The sequence below is a fragment of the Magnolia sinica genome, chromosome 18, assembly GCF_029962835.1.
Source record: "Magnolia sinica isolate HGM2019 chromosome 18, MsV1, whole genome shotgun sequence".
Taxonomy (NCBI): Eukaryota; Viridiplantae; Streptophyta; class Magnoliopsida; order Magnoliales; family Magnoliaceae; genus Magnolia; species Magnolia sinica.
In genome coordinates this window covers 70,102,573-70,117,027 of record NC_080590.1, presented here as the reverse complement: position 1 = coordinate 70,117,027, position 14,455 = coordinate 70,102,573, and the positions used below count along the sequence as shown (strand labels likewise).

The following is a 14,455-nucleotide window of genomic DNA, read 5'->3' as shown; positions in this document are numbered from 1 at the left end:
GATATTGGCCATCTTTGCAATCTGATCCAGAACCCCTACTGTGGTATTCAAAGTAGGCCATAGGGCTGGATCCTTGAACATGGAAGCAGCTGCTAACAAAGCGCCTTTAACCAAAAGAAGCATGTAAGGAGGGATCCTCCCTAATGACAATGCATCCTAAACGGTGGCGACCGAATTTGAGCTTGTAGAACCACTCGAAGTAGGATTAACCGCGACTAGAGAGAGAGAGAGAGAGAGAGAGAGAGAGAGAGAGAGAGAGAGAGATGGATTAAAATAAAACTTATAAAGGTGTATTTATAACATAAAACATACTAAAAATAAATATACCTGCGATCGAAGCAATAGGAGCCGAGATTGGCGCTTTGAAAGGTCACATTCTTTCTAAAATAGATGAAGGACCAGGTATATTTGAAATCATATCTGCGAAAGAGGGCACTATGGCATAAGCACTCAAAGCAAGAGTAGTTGGAGTTGTCGCATCGGCAGGCTCTGTTGGACATATTATTTCACGCACTACAGTACTAGGCTTAGCCAGAGGAGCGAGAGATGTTATAGTTGCCTTAGCAGATCTTGTGCCAGAAATAAAAATATCTACATTACCAGGAGATGCTTCTACAACAATAAGAGGAATTTCAGGAGTAACCGAAGAGTTAACCTCCGGATCAGAGAATATTGCATGTGGAAGAGGCGAATAATCATCACTGAATGATATAGTCATATCTCCTTCCGGTGGATCATTATATTCTCCATAATCCAAAGGCTCTTCTTCTTCATGGACTTCCACTGCTATTACTTGAGGAATAGCCACATCTTATGGTGTTTTCTCCTCAGCTGTAGTAACTACGATAGCAGTATTATCCTCTTCACCGATATTTACTTCTCATTCTTCTTCTTTTTCACCATAATCCAATTCTCCTTCTCTCGAGTCGTCTAAAGAATAATCACTCTCAGTAGAAGAAGAACTACCAGAAGAAGATTCTTCATCTTTATCTTCTGATGATGACAACACTATGACCAACTCTTCAACAAATACTTATTTATCATTCTTAGACAATCTGGCTTCATTGGTAAGAACATGTTCTTTTGTAATAGCATGGGCAGGAGAAATAAAAGATCTGGCTGGAGTCTGAGATTGGGTTACTGGAGAAGACGAATTCCTATGAATAGATGGTTGCTCAGGTGAAACAGTTGGAGATACTTCTTCAGGTTCAATAGTTTTGCAACTTCCGGTGTAAGAGAAGGAATAGTAGTGACTGGAGTTTGAGAAATCTCTACAGGATCTGCAACATCCGTTCTAGCAATTTGCCTTTTACAGGTTCTTAAATGGTCTAAGGGAAACCTATGAGCTATCCAGCCTTTGAGAATGTTGACCTGTTTGATCTAGCAAATAGGCTCTTCTAAAAATATCTTAACGCAGATTTGACCGGGGACAAGAGCATGATCTTTCTCAATAGTATGCCCTATTCCTTGTACAAGATCTCGTTTCCTCAATCTCGGAGGAGGTACCCATATCGAAGAATCGACAGGTAGATAATGACGAATGAGGAGAGATTGATGCGCCCACTATCTCATCCAAGGATACGAGGTATGAACAGATCGTCCATGGCCAGGGATGACGAATCTGGAGTTAATGCGTGCAGCTAGCAGTTACTTCCAGATTAGTGCCCAGTTATAAGGACCCACACCATAGCTCCTCATGATGCGAGTAAATATTTCACTGAATTTTGGCATTGTCTTATCATAACCAAATTGGCGAGCAAACCTGCTTGGATAATATGGTTCCCTCCATAATTCACTACCCTCTCTCAAGGGGAGACTACTGGATCTGATCGAGATAAAGAAAGCCTGTTCATTGGGAGGAAGGGAATCATTATCCACAGTTTCATGATCATTGGCATATTGAGAAAATGAGAATTGATATAAATCATTTGCGTCGGTTGCTTCAATCTTGTCAATGACCCATTGATAAGTTTTCCTTATCATTGATCGTTTTTCGTAGTTCCACAATCGAAGATGAGTAAGACTAACATTAGCCTTTTTTGGATCATCATACGTCTAGGGGAAGTATATGCCAAGCCACCCTAAGAAATAATGTCATGACATATAAATAGAGCCTGCCCCTACTGATGGACTTTTGCAAAGAGTAGTTATGTCACCAAAAGCCGTATAGAGTGAGCAGAGAACGGGAGGTGCTAAAGAATACTTTCATCCTTCCGCCATTCCTCCTGCGACAGCAAAAACAGTCATCCTAACACTACCAGGCTATAGATAAAAACCGTAGCTAAAGGCCTATTGTTACGGTTATAGTCTGTAACATGATCGTAGCAATTGGTGTAGTTAAAAGTCAAAAGGCTATAGCTACGGATTAAATCCGTAGCAATAGATATCAATAACTATGAATATAATCCATAGCTACACTTTTTGTAGCGAAATGTACATCCAACTATGGATAATATCTGTAGCTAAAAGTAGAATGAAATTCGTAGCAATATGTTGAAGTTAGCAATAGATAAGGTTTTCATAACAAGAGCTACGATTAAATTTGTAGCTACTTTTTTAAAAAAATTATAACAATGGTGTCTATTACCATTGCAAGAACCTGTTGTGATTGATCAACTCATCTAAGCTAATACAATTAATGCTGCTAGGAATAGTACATAAAATGCAATCAGGAAAGAAAACGATGCATTCATATTACAAATAGCAATCAAATCATACAATGCATCCTACATTCACATTTCTAAATAAACAAATTTCAGAATACAACAGATCGCCAGTTGTAAGTATAATAAGAGCAAAGATCGTCCAAATGCCTTATCAACTCCGGCACCACAATATTACAGCCCCTGCACAAACCGACACACATAGCCTTAGCTTTAGTAACATGAGAGATATCTAGATAGCAAAGATATACATTAGATGAGATCCTTTTTTTAAAAAAAACTATGGTTTGTGAAGTCAGTGACATTTAGGACCATTTATGTAGATCCTGTTTCTTAGAAAAGGCAATTTTTGAACATAAAACCTGAAAATTTTAATACAAGTGCAAAATCAGTAAGAAGGTAGAAACATTTAGAAGGTTCCATGGCCAGAATGTCCAATGTGCTCACCATTCATCATACAACTGCAAAATCTGCTCTTATCCACTATGTTCATTCAATAACCGAAGGACCTGTGGAAATAACATCTTCATTACTTACTAACGGCATACAAAAAATAGTGAAATGGCGATGCCATTATGGCAATCCTTGCAGGCAATCATAACAAAGGTTCAATGCGCACCTTAAAAGGGTTTTGGGCACATGATGGATCTGGACCTCTGCACTTCTCAGAAACCTGGTTAATATTTATGGTAAAGATAGTGAAATCACCAAGAAGATTCATCAGTGCACGGACATGACCATAAGCAGAGATGAAGTAGACCTCCAATACTAGAAAAGTTACACTAGAATGACCATGACAGACCCTTTCTGACGGAAGCTTTCTCCTAAGGATCAGTTCCCACAGACATCTCATGAGACATCTTATCCTGATCATCCAATAAATATCCAAGCAATGCCTGAAAGAAGGAAATAATAATAATAATATTACGATGGTGATGGTGGTGAATAATGTTGAGACCTGAGGTATGGTCGAATTTAATAAACATTTCTATGTGAAGATGAATAAAGCTTTAACTAAAGCAGTTGAACCTTGCTCAACCATTGAGCGCGAGGAATGCTATAGCAAGATAGTACACACAAGGACTTATATAGAATGGTAATTACAAAGCCAAAAAAGGGAATAATATAACTAAAAAATAAGCAAAAAATGCTGAACTCGCATATTATGAAAAGATGTGTACCTTTCGACTTCCATTTAGTTTCTTACGATTTGTCCAAGAGACATCTAGAAAAGGGAAAACAAAAGCTTGACTATAAGCATGTTTATACTGACAACAACATTGGCAGAAAGAATATTAAGTGATATTTTACCTTCATTTGAGGATGGACTTCATCCATTACATTTGTCCTTTACATTTTCAACTAAAGGGTGTACTTCAGAATTGGAAGCAACTGCATTTGCTTGAGTACTACCATTTCTTGTTGATGTAGAACCTATTTGTTTCCGTTGCCTTCTTTGTAGTGTACTGGAAGACCTCAATGACTTCCAGGTAAAAACTATAGCAATAGCAAATCCAACAAGAGCACTAAGCGACCCAGCATTTTGAAAGTTAAAACTATTTTGTAAGTACAGATGTAGCTTGACAACAAGGAAAAAAAATGTTTGAAGGTTTTCATAATCTTCCATTGCGTCATATTAATGTATCAATATATTACACCTAATGTCATACAGATAATATATAAAAAATATCTCTAAGTAAAATAATATATAGTTAAAACAAAACTTAAGGCGTCTTTGTATGGTGAGCAGAATTACACTTGAATAATGCACTTAAATATATAGCAGGTGATCACAATGGAGGTAGGAACGTTTTAATTCATACCGATGACCTCTAATCACAATCGATATGTTGCGAGTTGCATGAGTCACATTTGAATGGTCTGAATTGTTGTCTGGGGGATAATTAAAAGAAAATTACTATTTAGGGGTGACTCTCGCATTATGAATGAATAAAGAATAGCCTCACGTAGTCATTTCTGGTTTATTATAATGACATATTGCTAATCAACTCAACTAAGTATCCAAATACAGACTTAGTAATAACCAATTTCAATACATTCCTAATGATTTTGCAATAAAATATAGCAACCTCTATACCAGTGAAATATTGATTTGCTAGCTCTTTTATGAGGTTTGAATGAGATTATAAATTTGGCAGCAACTACTAGCCTATGAAGTACACTACTGTTCTTCAAGGTTCAGATGAGTTGTGAAGTTTATTTGTGAATACCTACATAATGAACTGACATAAATCATAATGCATCTTTTGTGGACATAATTAATGTCTTACAAAACCTAATTAAGAATTGAGACCAAATGAAGATAATGCGAATAAGAAATAAATCATAGGATTGGAACTGTTTTTTAGACTATTTACCCCTGTAACAAATAAAAAATTAATAATTGAAAGGCTACCTCTGCAATGATTTCTCTGCTTGGATAACCAAGAGCTTGGTTTTAGGCGATGATGAAAAATATTGAGGTTCATAATCATTTTATATGGATGATTCCTAGAGAAGAGACCCTTTACTTGTGCCATAAAGTCTTCTAACTTACTAGAAGAATGTAGATCACATCTAGTCTATGCACTAACTCATGTTGCTAAATTAAGCACCCTACACATTTTCTATGGCAATTCATAAACAAAAACAGACCTAGTGGACATATGGCTCTATCTGATGCAATAGCTCATATCCCTACAAGAAATCTGGGTCAAAAGCTTTTAGAGAAGCACAAAAGAAGAGCAACAAACTACATGCAATAGGACAGTGAACAAGGAAATCATATGCATACTTGTTTGAAATAACGAATAAGGTGAGCATCCATTGCCTCACTAATAGCTTCCAAAAACTCAAACCTCTTCTTGGCCTCGACATTAGAAAGAACTGTGACCTGGAAAGAGAGAATATGACAATTAATGGCACCGGCCACTGGCTATCATTAGACATTTGTATCCAGGATCTCATATCAATGCATCTCTACTAGAATAGTCTACATGCATAAAGTTGTAAATACTAGATTGAAGTGTGTCTGCTCAAATGAAGACCTTGCAATGTGGAGATCTTGAAATATGCCTATAACTAAATTAATATTTCTATCTTAAGGAATTAAGCTGACAAATGAAATGCCAAAAACAAAATGTTAGATTTTCTATGAGTCGGGATTAGAAAAAGGCCTCTCAGTTGAAAATAGGACAATATCTCTTCTCAGATATTGTATTGGATGAGAGGCACTGGGTTCGACTTCTCTAATCCAAGCTGTTGTATTGGATGGAAGTTTGGCCGAATACGTTCATATGTTGGTATTTGTTGGAAGGGACAAAATTGTAGAGAGGCTGTCGATAGGGAGATTGGAGATCGAGGTTTGACCTATATCTGAAATTTCCACCAAGTATGCAACATCTCTGCAACATAACAGTAACTTCGATTAAAAATTTTACTCTAAAACCATGTATTAAAAAAAAACGATGCATGCACCTTTGAGCCATCGAAAAATTGAGATCTTCGCTTAAGCTCCCCTTTGTTGCCATGAACAGGGAACTGCAGATGGCGATGTTCCCTCTAGACATCGTTAAACATTTTCAGAAGTATTTCTACCAATGTTACTGTCATGCCCTAAACTCGAAAACCAGGCTCACAAAATTTCTGATCGCCGAATCCCACATCGATAACCTCCGTAGTACCCCATTCTCGGTTCCTGGCACCCATACACCAGGTTCTGATCTTGGGATTCTACAAGGAGGATTTCAAACATGATTTTGATTTGTAATAAGCATAATCATAAGCATAACCCACGAACAATAACCACAAGAACACCATCACAAAATCCACTATGACAAAAAACTTTGAGTACAATGCGTATGAAGGGAAATACAAGATAATGATAATAATGAAAACTCTTGAAGCTCGACTGCACACTCCTGCTGCGACTAAGCTACGGCTGCATCCTAGTGTCACCTGCACGCATCAATCGTGCATAAGCTTATAGAAGCTTAGAGACTGGTGTAAGTGTGTGCGTAATACGAGCGTGCTCAGAATGTAATATTAGAGTAAAGCAGAGTCATATTGATGAGTCCATGAATGCAATCAGCCATACCAAGGCTATGTAATACAAGGCATGAATGCTATTGGCCATATTAAGGCCATACGATGCAAGGAGTGAATGATGTCGGCCATACCAAGGCCAAGCAATGCGAGACGCAACTCAAGCACACCAATCCTCATCCAAATCCACATGTCAATGCAACTCATCGCTAGAGCATCAAATATCAGTACAGTTCTCATGCTAGACAATCACCGGGGTCTATTACACTCCAAATGACACTGCACCTTTCTCATGTGCGCAGTCCAAGTGAGTGTAAGAAACCTCACTATCTGCCTGGCCAATAGTCTGCTAATACCTATCTAGTGTGTCGATAGCGGACCCATTTACGAGCTAGTTATACTCAAACTAGCAATGCCCCCTACCCTCGGGTGGGTAAGACCACACCCCTTTCCAACCGACCATAACACAGTGGGAGACGCAGCCTCCTGGTATTCAGTCCTCGTGCACTCACGTATCCACTCAGTCTCGACATTGGAGTCATCCTCTGGTATCATTGGGTTTAGGAATTTTCACCTAGGGACATCTATGGCGCCCCGATGCTAGTAACAATATTTTTGTTGTCTGATCCTGTCATCCATGATGTGCCTGTGGAGGCCACAGTCCTAATGTCGCTAGGGCATACATTAATCATGTCATACAAATATGAAGTGCATGAATCACACTATTAGTCATGTAGAAATCCTACGCGTACTGTGCGGTCATGTGGGGAAACTCCGCCTATCAGAGAGCCCATAAACAATTTGCCCGTAGGCATATTCTATGATCAGTCACTCCTCATATCAAGCATACATATGATGCATATGAGCATGAATCATGGAGCTATACTAAGCATGTTATATGGTGATGGACTTTATTCATAATAAAGATGGGCCTAGACGGCCTACACACCACAAGTATGGGCCTAACAATTTGCCCTAGGGAGAGTTACAATGCGAACATTTAACCATCATTGCTCTTATAATGTAGACGTCAAACCATCATTGCTCCTAAGGCATGGCCACCATAATAATCATTACATACATCATGATGGAGTCTTACATCGCAATGGGCCTCATATACATCACATTCAACCCACACATCATTACATACATCATGGTGGAGTCTTACATCGCAATGGGCCTCATATACATCACATTCGACCCACACAAAGGCCTCACATACATCTCTTTGGGCCCACTCATGGTCCTTATATACATTACATTGGGCCTCAACCCATGGGCCTCAAATACATCTCAATGGGCCTCATATTCATCAAGTGGGCCGCATCATGTGGGCTACTCCAATAGGTCAACATGCATCAAATGGGCCACATCATATGGGCTGCACCATGGGTCGACATGCATCAAGTGGGCCACATCATATGGGCCACACCAATGGGCCTAATATACATCAAATGGGCCGCTTCAATGGGCCAAAAATACATCAAATCGGGCCGCATCATGTGGGCCTCAATTACATTAAATCAGGCCGCAATACAACACATCAACAAGGTAGGGCCCACCACAATGTTATTTTCCATCCAATTTGTTTATAGGGTCGCATGGACCTGACCTAAGAGGAAAAATAAATTTCATATTGATCCAAACTTCCGTGACCCCAAAAAGGGTTTCAATGGTAGTTGTTCAACACCTCACTGCTTTGTACTGTGTGGTCCACTTGATCATCGGATTAGCTTCATTTTATTTTATGTTTTTAATTTTTAGTCCAAGCCTTAAGATGAGCTTGCCAAATGGATGGACGGTTTGGATGGAAAACGTCCATCATGGTGGGGCGGTGACTGTCCAGCAGATGGATGACCCTGATTCTACCAAGTGGATGGACAATTTGGATGAAAAATAGTTTAGATGGACAGTGCAGATGAAACACATACAACTGTGGTGGGTCCTACTATATAGATGAACGGCGTGGATTTCACCCCACGTTACAACAGCCCAGCAGCTGCCATGGTGGGTGGGTCCCACGTGGTGCCCACCTCCATATATATATATATATATGTATATATATATATATATATATTATATTATATTATTTACATTTTTTAAAAGGGGGTCCAACGTCCAGCCATCTAGACGTCTGGACGGTGTTAAAGGGTCCCACTGTCTAGGGATCTGGACGGTGTGGATGATGTAAACATCAAGGTGGGTCCACGTGGTGTGGCCCACCCATTCTAGATCAAGCTAACATTTGTGTTTTCCTACATCCAAGCCTGTCCAGATGGACAGGCAACAATCCCGTCCGCTGGACAATCCAGCAAGGTCGGCCCACTGCATGGACGACATGGATATGATACATACTTCAAGATGGGCCATACAATCAGGAACACACACACACACACACATAGAGAGAGAGAGAGAGTAGGGAGGGACCCCGCCTATGGGCCCCTCAAGATTACAATACATACATCAAAATGGGTCCCAACACAAGTGGGTCGTCTAATAGAAAATCAATGGTGGATCACCCACCTATCGGCCTTCTTCCTTAGCTCCTTGAACTCCTATGCTCCTTGTCTTTGATCTTGATGGAGGTTGATGACGAATGGAGGGTTGAGATGGGAGATGAGAGGGTAGGAAAGTGGGCCACACTTGGCTTTGGGAAAGCTTGGACATTAGTGCTTGCTCTAGGGAGTAAGAGAATTGTTAGAGAATGAGAGAGAGAGAGAGAGAGAGAGAGAGAGGAATGATGGATTGATAAGTAATGGTGGAATGGGTGTTGTAAGGAATGGGGATGGGAAGGTATGGGTTTAGTTAAAATTTAGGTAAAAAAGGAATGGGTGGGGAGAGAGAGAGATGACTTGGAGAAAAGAGGGAATGAGTGCTTGTACTTGTGATAGGATGATGTGGCATGGGGTATGGGTGGTGTACTTGACTTGTGATTGATGTGTACTTGATTGATTTGATGTGACGGGTCGTAGAGATTCTCTCGGAATTCGCAACGTGCGGCATTTTCCTCGAAATGAATGCAGGCCCATATCTTTTGGCTTAGGTATCGGATCGGTGCGTGAGTCATGGTGATAGCACGGTTGCAAGGATATAAGTTTCAAGTTGAACCGACTTAGATCTACGGGCTGCAAATTAGGATTGTACGCACATGCCGATTACATGTTGAGGGTTGCCGGAATTCGATCGGGAGGACCGCGGAAGCCTACGGAACGGTACAGTCTAGGATACGGGTCTTACAATTACTGTTTGAGGTACTTTAAAATCCAAAACGAGAGATCTTATATCCTAGATAGGTAGAAATGATGCATAGCTTTGTATACATATATTTTTCTCCACATTGAATAAAGAGAATCTAAAACATGGACATGCAAAGGCTCACAAATATATCATCTTCACATCTCTTCCAACAAGTTGTGGTTGCCTTTAAATGGTAGATTGGCAAATAAGGGTCTACAATCAACTGCCCTACAAGCATCAACCACATTTTTCTAAGCACTTCGCTTTTGAAAATATATGATATTATTTTCATAGGCAAAACTGGAAAATGAAGTTTTGGCATAAAAATCTTGATTACAGCATACAACTGATTGTAGGTGATCCATCCTCTTGAAATTTAATTAATGTTTAAGCTATACAAATGCCAATTAAATAGAGTACATGTATTAAACCATGTTCTAATAGTATTTCATCTATTTTAATACAACATATCAAAGTCCTTTACAACTGATCCTAGCCAAGTAATATCTCTCAGTTCCTTAGATGATGGCCTTAATTATCAGAGATGATATGGCAAAAGCTATTGCCTACAAGGCTGGCTATACTGAATTAGAAACAACTTACATATTTTGAAATTAAAGAAGATAGAACTACCTAGTGTTCTCAAGGTGAATCAATAAAATTTCTCAGAGATTCTTCCACTACTCCAAGTTGGGCTTGCATTATTAACGCTTCCTAGTATGGTCCAACAGCTTCCAAAATAGATACATTTAAAAAAAAATCAAAATAAAAAATGTAATATTCTGTAAAGTTACACTATTATGTTCTCTTGTCAAGTCGATAAGGAACAGTCGGTAAAAAACAATTCATCCTCACAAAAACATTTAGGCAAAATGTATCTGTTTGTATGCATGCAGTACAAACACAAAAAGTGCAACGGCTTTTTACTCCTAGAAACTCCAACTATAGATAAAACAATATCTCAATCCATACTTCACATCAGTGACCATTTCTTGCAATAGCCATAACCGATTTTGCAATTCCTATGCACATGGCAATGATGCTATTACTGTTAACTAAGCTTCTAGAGAACGTTACAGTTACAATAGATAGGTTAATACATTCCTATGAATGTATCCTATATAGTATAAAAATAAAGTAGAGACGGAGTTAAAAATATTAGTCAGTGCATAGAAGTTTTACATTCGACGCAATGGCTATCCAACCGTTACAGACTCTGCAGCCCTGCAGTCCTCTAAAATACAATATGCGGCTTTCCTTCCACACTAGCCATATACAAATACATCTTCATTGCAGTACAGATTCCACATCTTGAAATACGCACTCTCCAGATTCCTCACCTGGATATCATTTCAACTGAGTCATTTCAAATGTTCAAGCATTTTAAAAAAGTCTCTCAGAAAATGAATGAAAAGTATACAACTCACCTCGATGTCAAATCAGATCTTTGTTTGTCCATTGATTCCAACAATTTGGTGCATCTGATGAGCAGACTGTCTTGATTTTTGTGCCAGGTGAACTTCATGATGGGGCCTACCATTTTTATGTTGACAGGAAAGATAGTATGGCGCCACAAGGGCAATGATTTATCCTGAAGGTGATCCATTCTCTACTGAAAAAGTGTAGTTTAAGAAATGATCTTCTAAAAGACTAATATATTAAACAGAGGAATTTTATCAAACAGATAACATGCATGAAATCTAGCCATTTTATCAAATAGATAGCATGCCATTTCATCCAGCCATTTCAACAAATAGATAGTAGGCCATTTCATCAAACAATTAACATGTATCAAATCTGAAAGACAGAAAAAGAGAAGAAGATATCAAACCTATGGAGAGGAGCTTCATGGCGTGTGTTTCTTCAAGTAGGAGAGCTTCACGGCTGCTGCAATGGAGAGAGAAAAAAGAGATGACAGAGATGCATTGGAGAGAGAGAGAGAGAGGAGAAGAGATGGAGTAGAGATTGGGAGAGAGAGAGAGAGAGAGAGAGAGAGAGAGAGATGGAGCAGAGATCGGGAGGGAGAGAGAGGATTGGGAAATGGAGAGAGAGAGAGAGAGAGAGAGAGAGAGAGAGAGAGAGAGTGAGAGAGAGAGAGAACTAGCCAGTTTTGTGTGAGGCTCAATTGGGCGATGTTTCATGAGATGGACCATGGATAGTCCTGACAGAGCTCCGTGGGGCCCACCATGATGTATTTGGTTTATCCATTCTGACCATTAATTTTATTAAATTATTTTAGTTCATGATCCCAAACTTAAGGTAGATTGATTTTGAAATTATGTGTGATGTGTCAAGACTATGCTCTTGGGCGGGTGTTAGGCCATAGAAGAAAATAAAGCCTTATGTTATTCATTATGCAAGTAAAACTCTAATCATAACAAAGTGATTACTCACAATACGAAGAATGAACTCTTAGTCGTAGTGACTGTTCATTTTGGACAAATTTGAGTCTATGCATTGGATCTAAGTCATGTTGTCACGACCATGTGGCTTTAGTGTCTTCTTTAGAATGATGCTAGCCCAGTTGTACGATGGATCATACCTGCAGGAATATAATATGGAAATAAAAGATAAAAAGTGTAGATGCTATGACAACATAAAAGGCATTTTTGTGTCAAATTTTGTTTTGAAACCAAGCGACTTATGAAGTAGTGTTTAATGTGGATCGAGATGGAAGTTGAGAGAATAAGATGGAAAGTTGAACTCTACCGAGAGTTAGTCATAAGTAGATGAAATTGGAAGTTAAACTTTACTAAGTTTTATGTTACTACACTTCGACTAGAGTTCAAGCTTCATCTTGGCTTCACAAGATATCTTTAAAAGTCAGTAGAAGAACGAAGTTTCATAAAGTTTAATCACCTCATCTGTGATGTTCGGTCTTTGAGGTGCCATACTGCTGAAAGACCTTAGGCTTAGGTTCTTTTAAGATACAAACTTATATGGGTTTTTATACTTATGTTAGGCTATATTTTGACTAGTCTAGGCTAAGGTTCGACTAGTCTAAGCTGTGGCTCAACTAATCTAAGAAATCTTTAACCAGTCCAACTTTGAATTCAAAAAAATGAATTTTTCCGTTACTTCCTCAACCAGTCAAGCAGGCTGCTCGATCAGTTAAAGAGAGGCCTTTGATCAGTCGAGGGTTGCTTGACTCGAAGTCCATCAACTAAAATTTGGCACCCTCAACCAATCGAAGCCCATGCTCGACCAGTCGAGCAAGGCCTTCGACCAATTAAAGTTCGGTTTTATCCGATCTGAAATTGCTATGTTGGAAACCTTAAGTTTAGTCAAATTTTGGTGTGTCAAACCAATTCGAGTTTATGTCATGCTTATGTCTTTTATGTATCAAGCTTGTACTTTGATTTGCTTTGAATCTTCGACGATCGTGCTGAATCAATCTTGTTGATATCTACGACGAACTTGCCGAGATCTTCAAGTTGAAGAAAGTATATGAGTTTCAAGTGTTGGTTGAAGACTCAACTTTCAAGAACCCAATCTCATTATTGCGGTTCAAGTTCTGTAACCGAAAATGTCCAAGAACTCAAGTCCTAATTGAAGACTAAGTTCGATACGTCGAGGTCAAACTTTGAATATCACAAGAATTAAAGTTGTCGATGTGATCGATAGTTTGATGGTTCACATGTTCTATCTCACAAGTAAGGTATGAATGACCTAGATTGACCTTAGGGCATGTTACGTTCATTTTGTACTTGGTATCGGTCATTTTATAGCATAATAGGTTTTTTTTCGACTAGCCATACACTGGCTCGACCAGTCCTAGAATTTTCTCGACCAGTCCAGGATTTGTTACAAATTTTTAGAAATTTTCTATTGCTCCTCGACCAATCCTAGAATTTTCTCGACCAGTCGAGTGAATAGTGCTTGACTGGTCGTGTAAGGCTCAACTCAAATTACAACAAACATTTTAGCCCAACTCGACCAGTCGTGTGTAGTCCACGACTAGTCGAGCAGGCCACTCGACCTGTCGTGGGACCCACAAGTCCAGTTGAGCACTTATCAAATCTTATCGTGCCAGAATTTTTGAAAATCTCTAGGACCTAAGGCCAGTCGAAGCGAACTAAGGTCAGTCAAGTGAACAGATTTTTCACGTATAAATAGAACTCAAATTTCAGAGTTTTCTATTCAATTCTAATTATTTTTAAGCAATCACTCTGAGATAAGTTTGTGCTCATTCTAAGCTATTTTTTGCATATTGTAGATTCTTTATAAGTAGCTCTTGTTATTTGATTTTAGATCTCTATTCCAATCTGATTTTGAAAAGGGACATTTGATTTACCATTTCTTGAGATCGAAATCAAATTAAGTTAGCCTAGGTTGATTTAAATTAAAAATCATCTAGACCTAGAACCCTATACACTTGTGGGACTAAACTTTGAACATTTATGTCGTCATCAAGTTAGTTCTACTAGGCTACTTTAGAATCTTCATACAGATAAGTGTTTCTTTTTCTGTAAATTCATTTTGTTTGGTTTATGAGATAAGCCAGAAAATCT

The 14,455-nt window shown here is 38.8% G+C and overlaps 1 long non-coding RNA gene across 1 annotated transcript; it reads right to left on the bottom strand.

Moving 5' to 3' along the window:
• Nucleotides 1–2,608: 2,608 nt before the first annotated feature.
• On the bottom strand, nucleotides 2,609–3,967 carry LOC131233201 (uncharacterized). The gene is made up of 5 exons (XR_009165121.1): nucleotides 3,845–3,967; nucleotides 3,445–3,529; nucleotides 3,283–3,336; nucleotides 3,111–3,172; nucleotides 2,609–2,846 (listed from the first exon to the last, which is right to left on the bottom strand). It is a non-coding gene; the product is annotated as an uncharacterized LOC131233201 (long non-coding RNA).
• Between the last annotated feature and the right edge of the window lie 10,488 nt (nucleotides 3,968–14,455).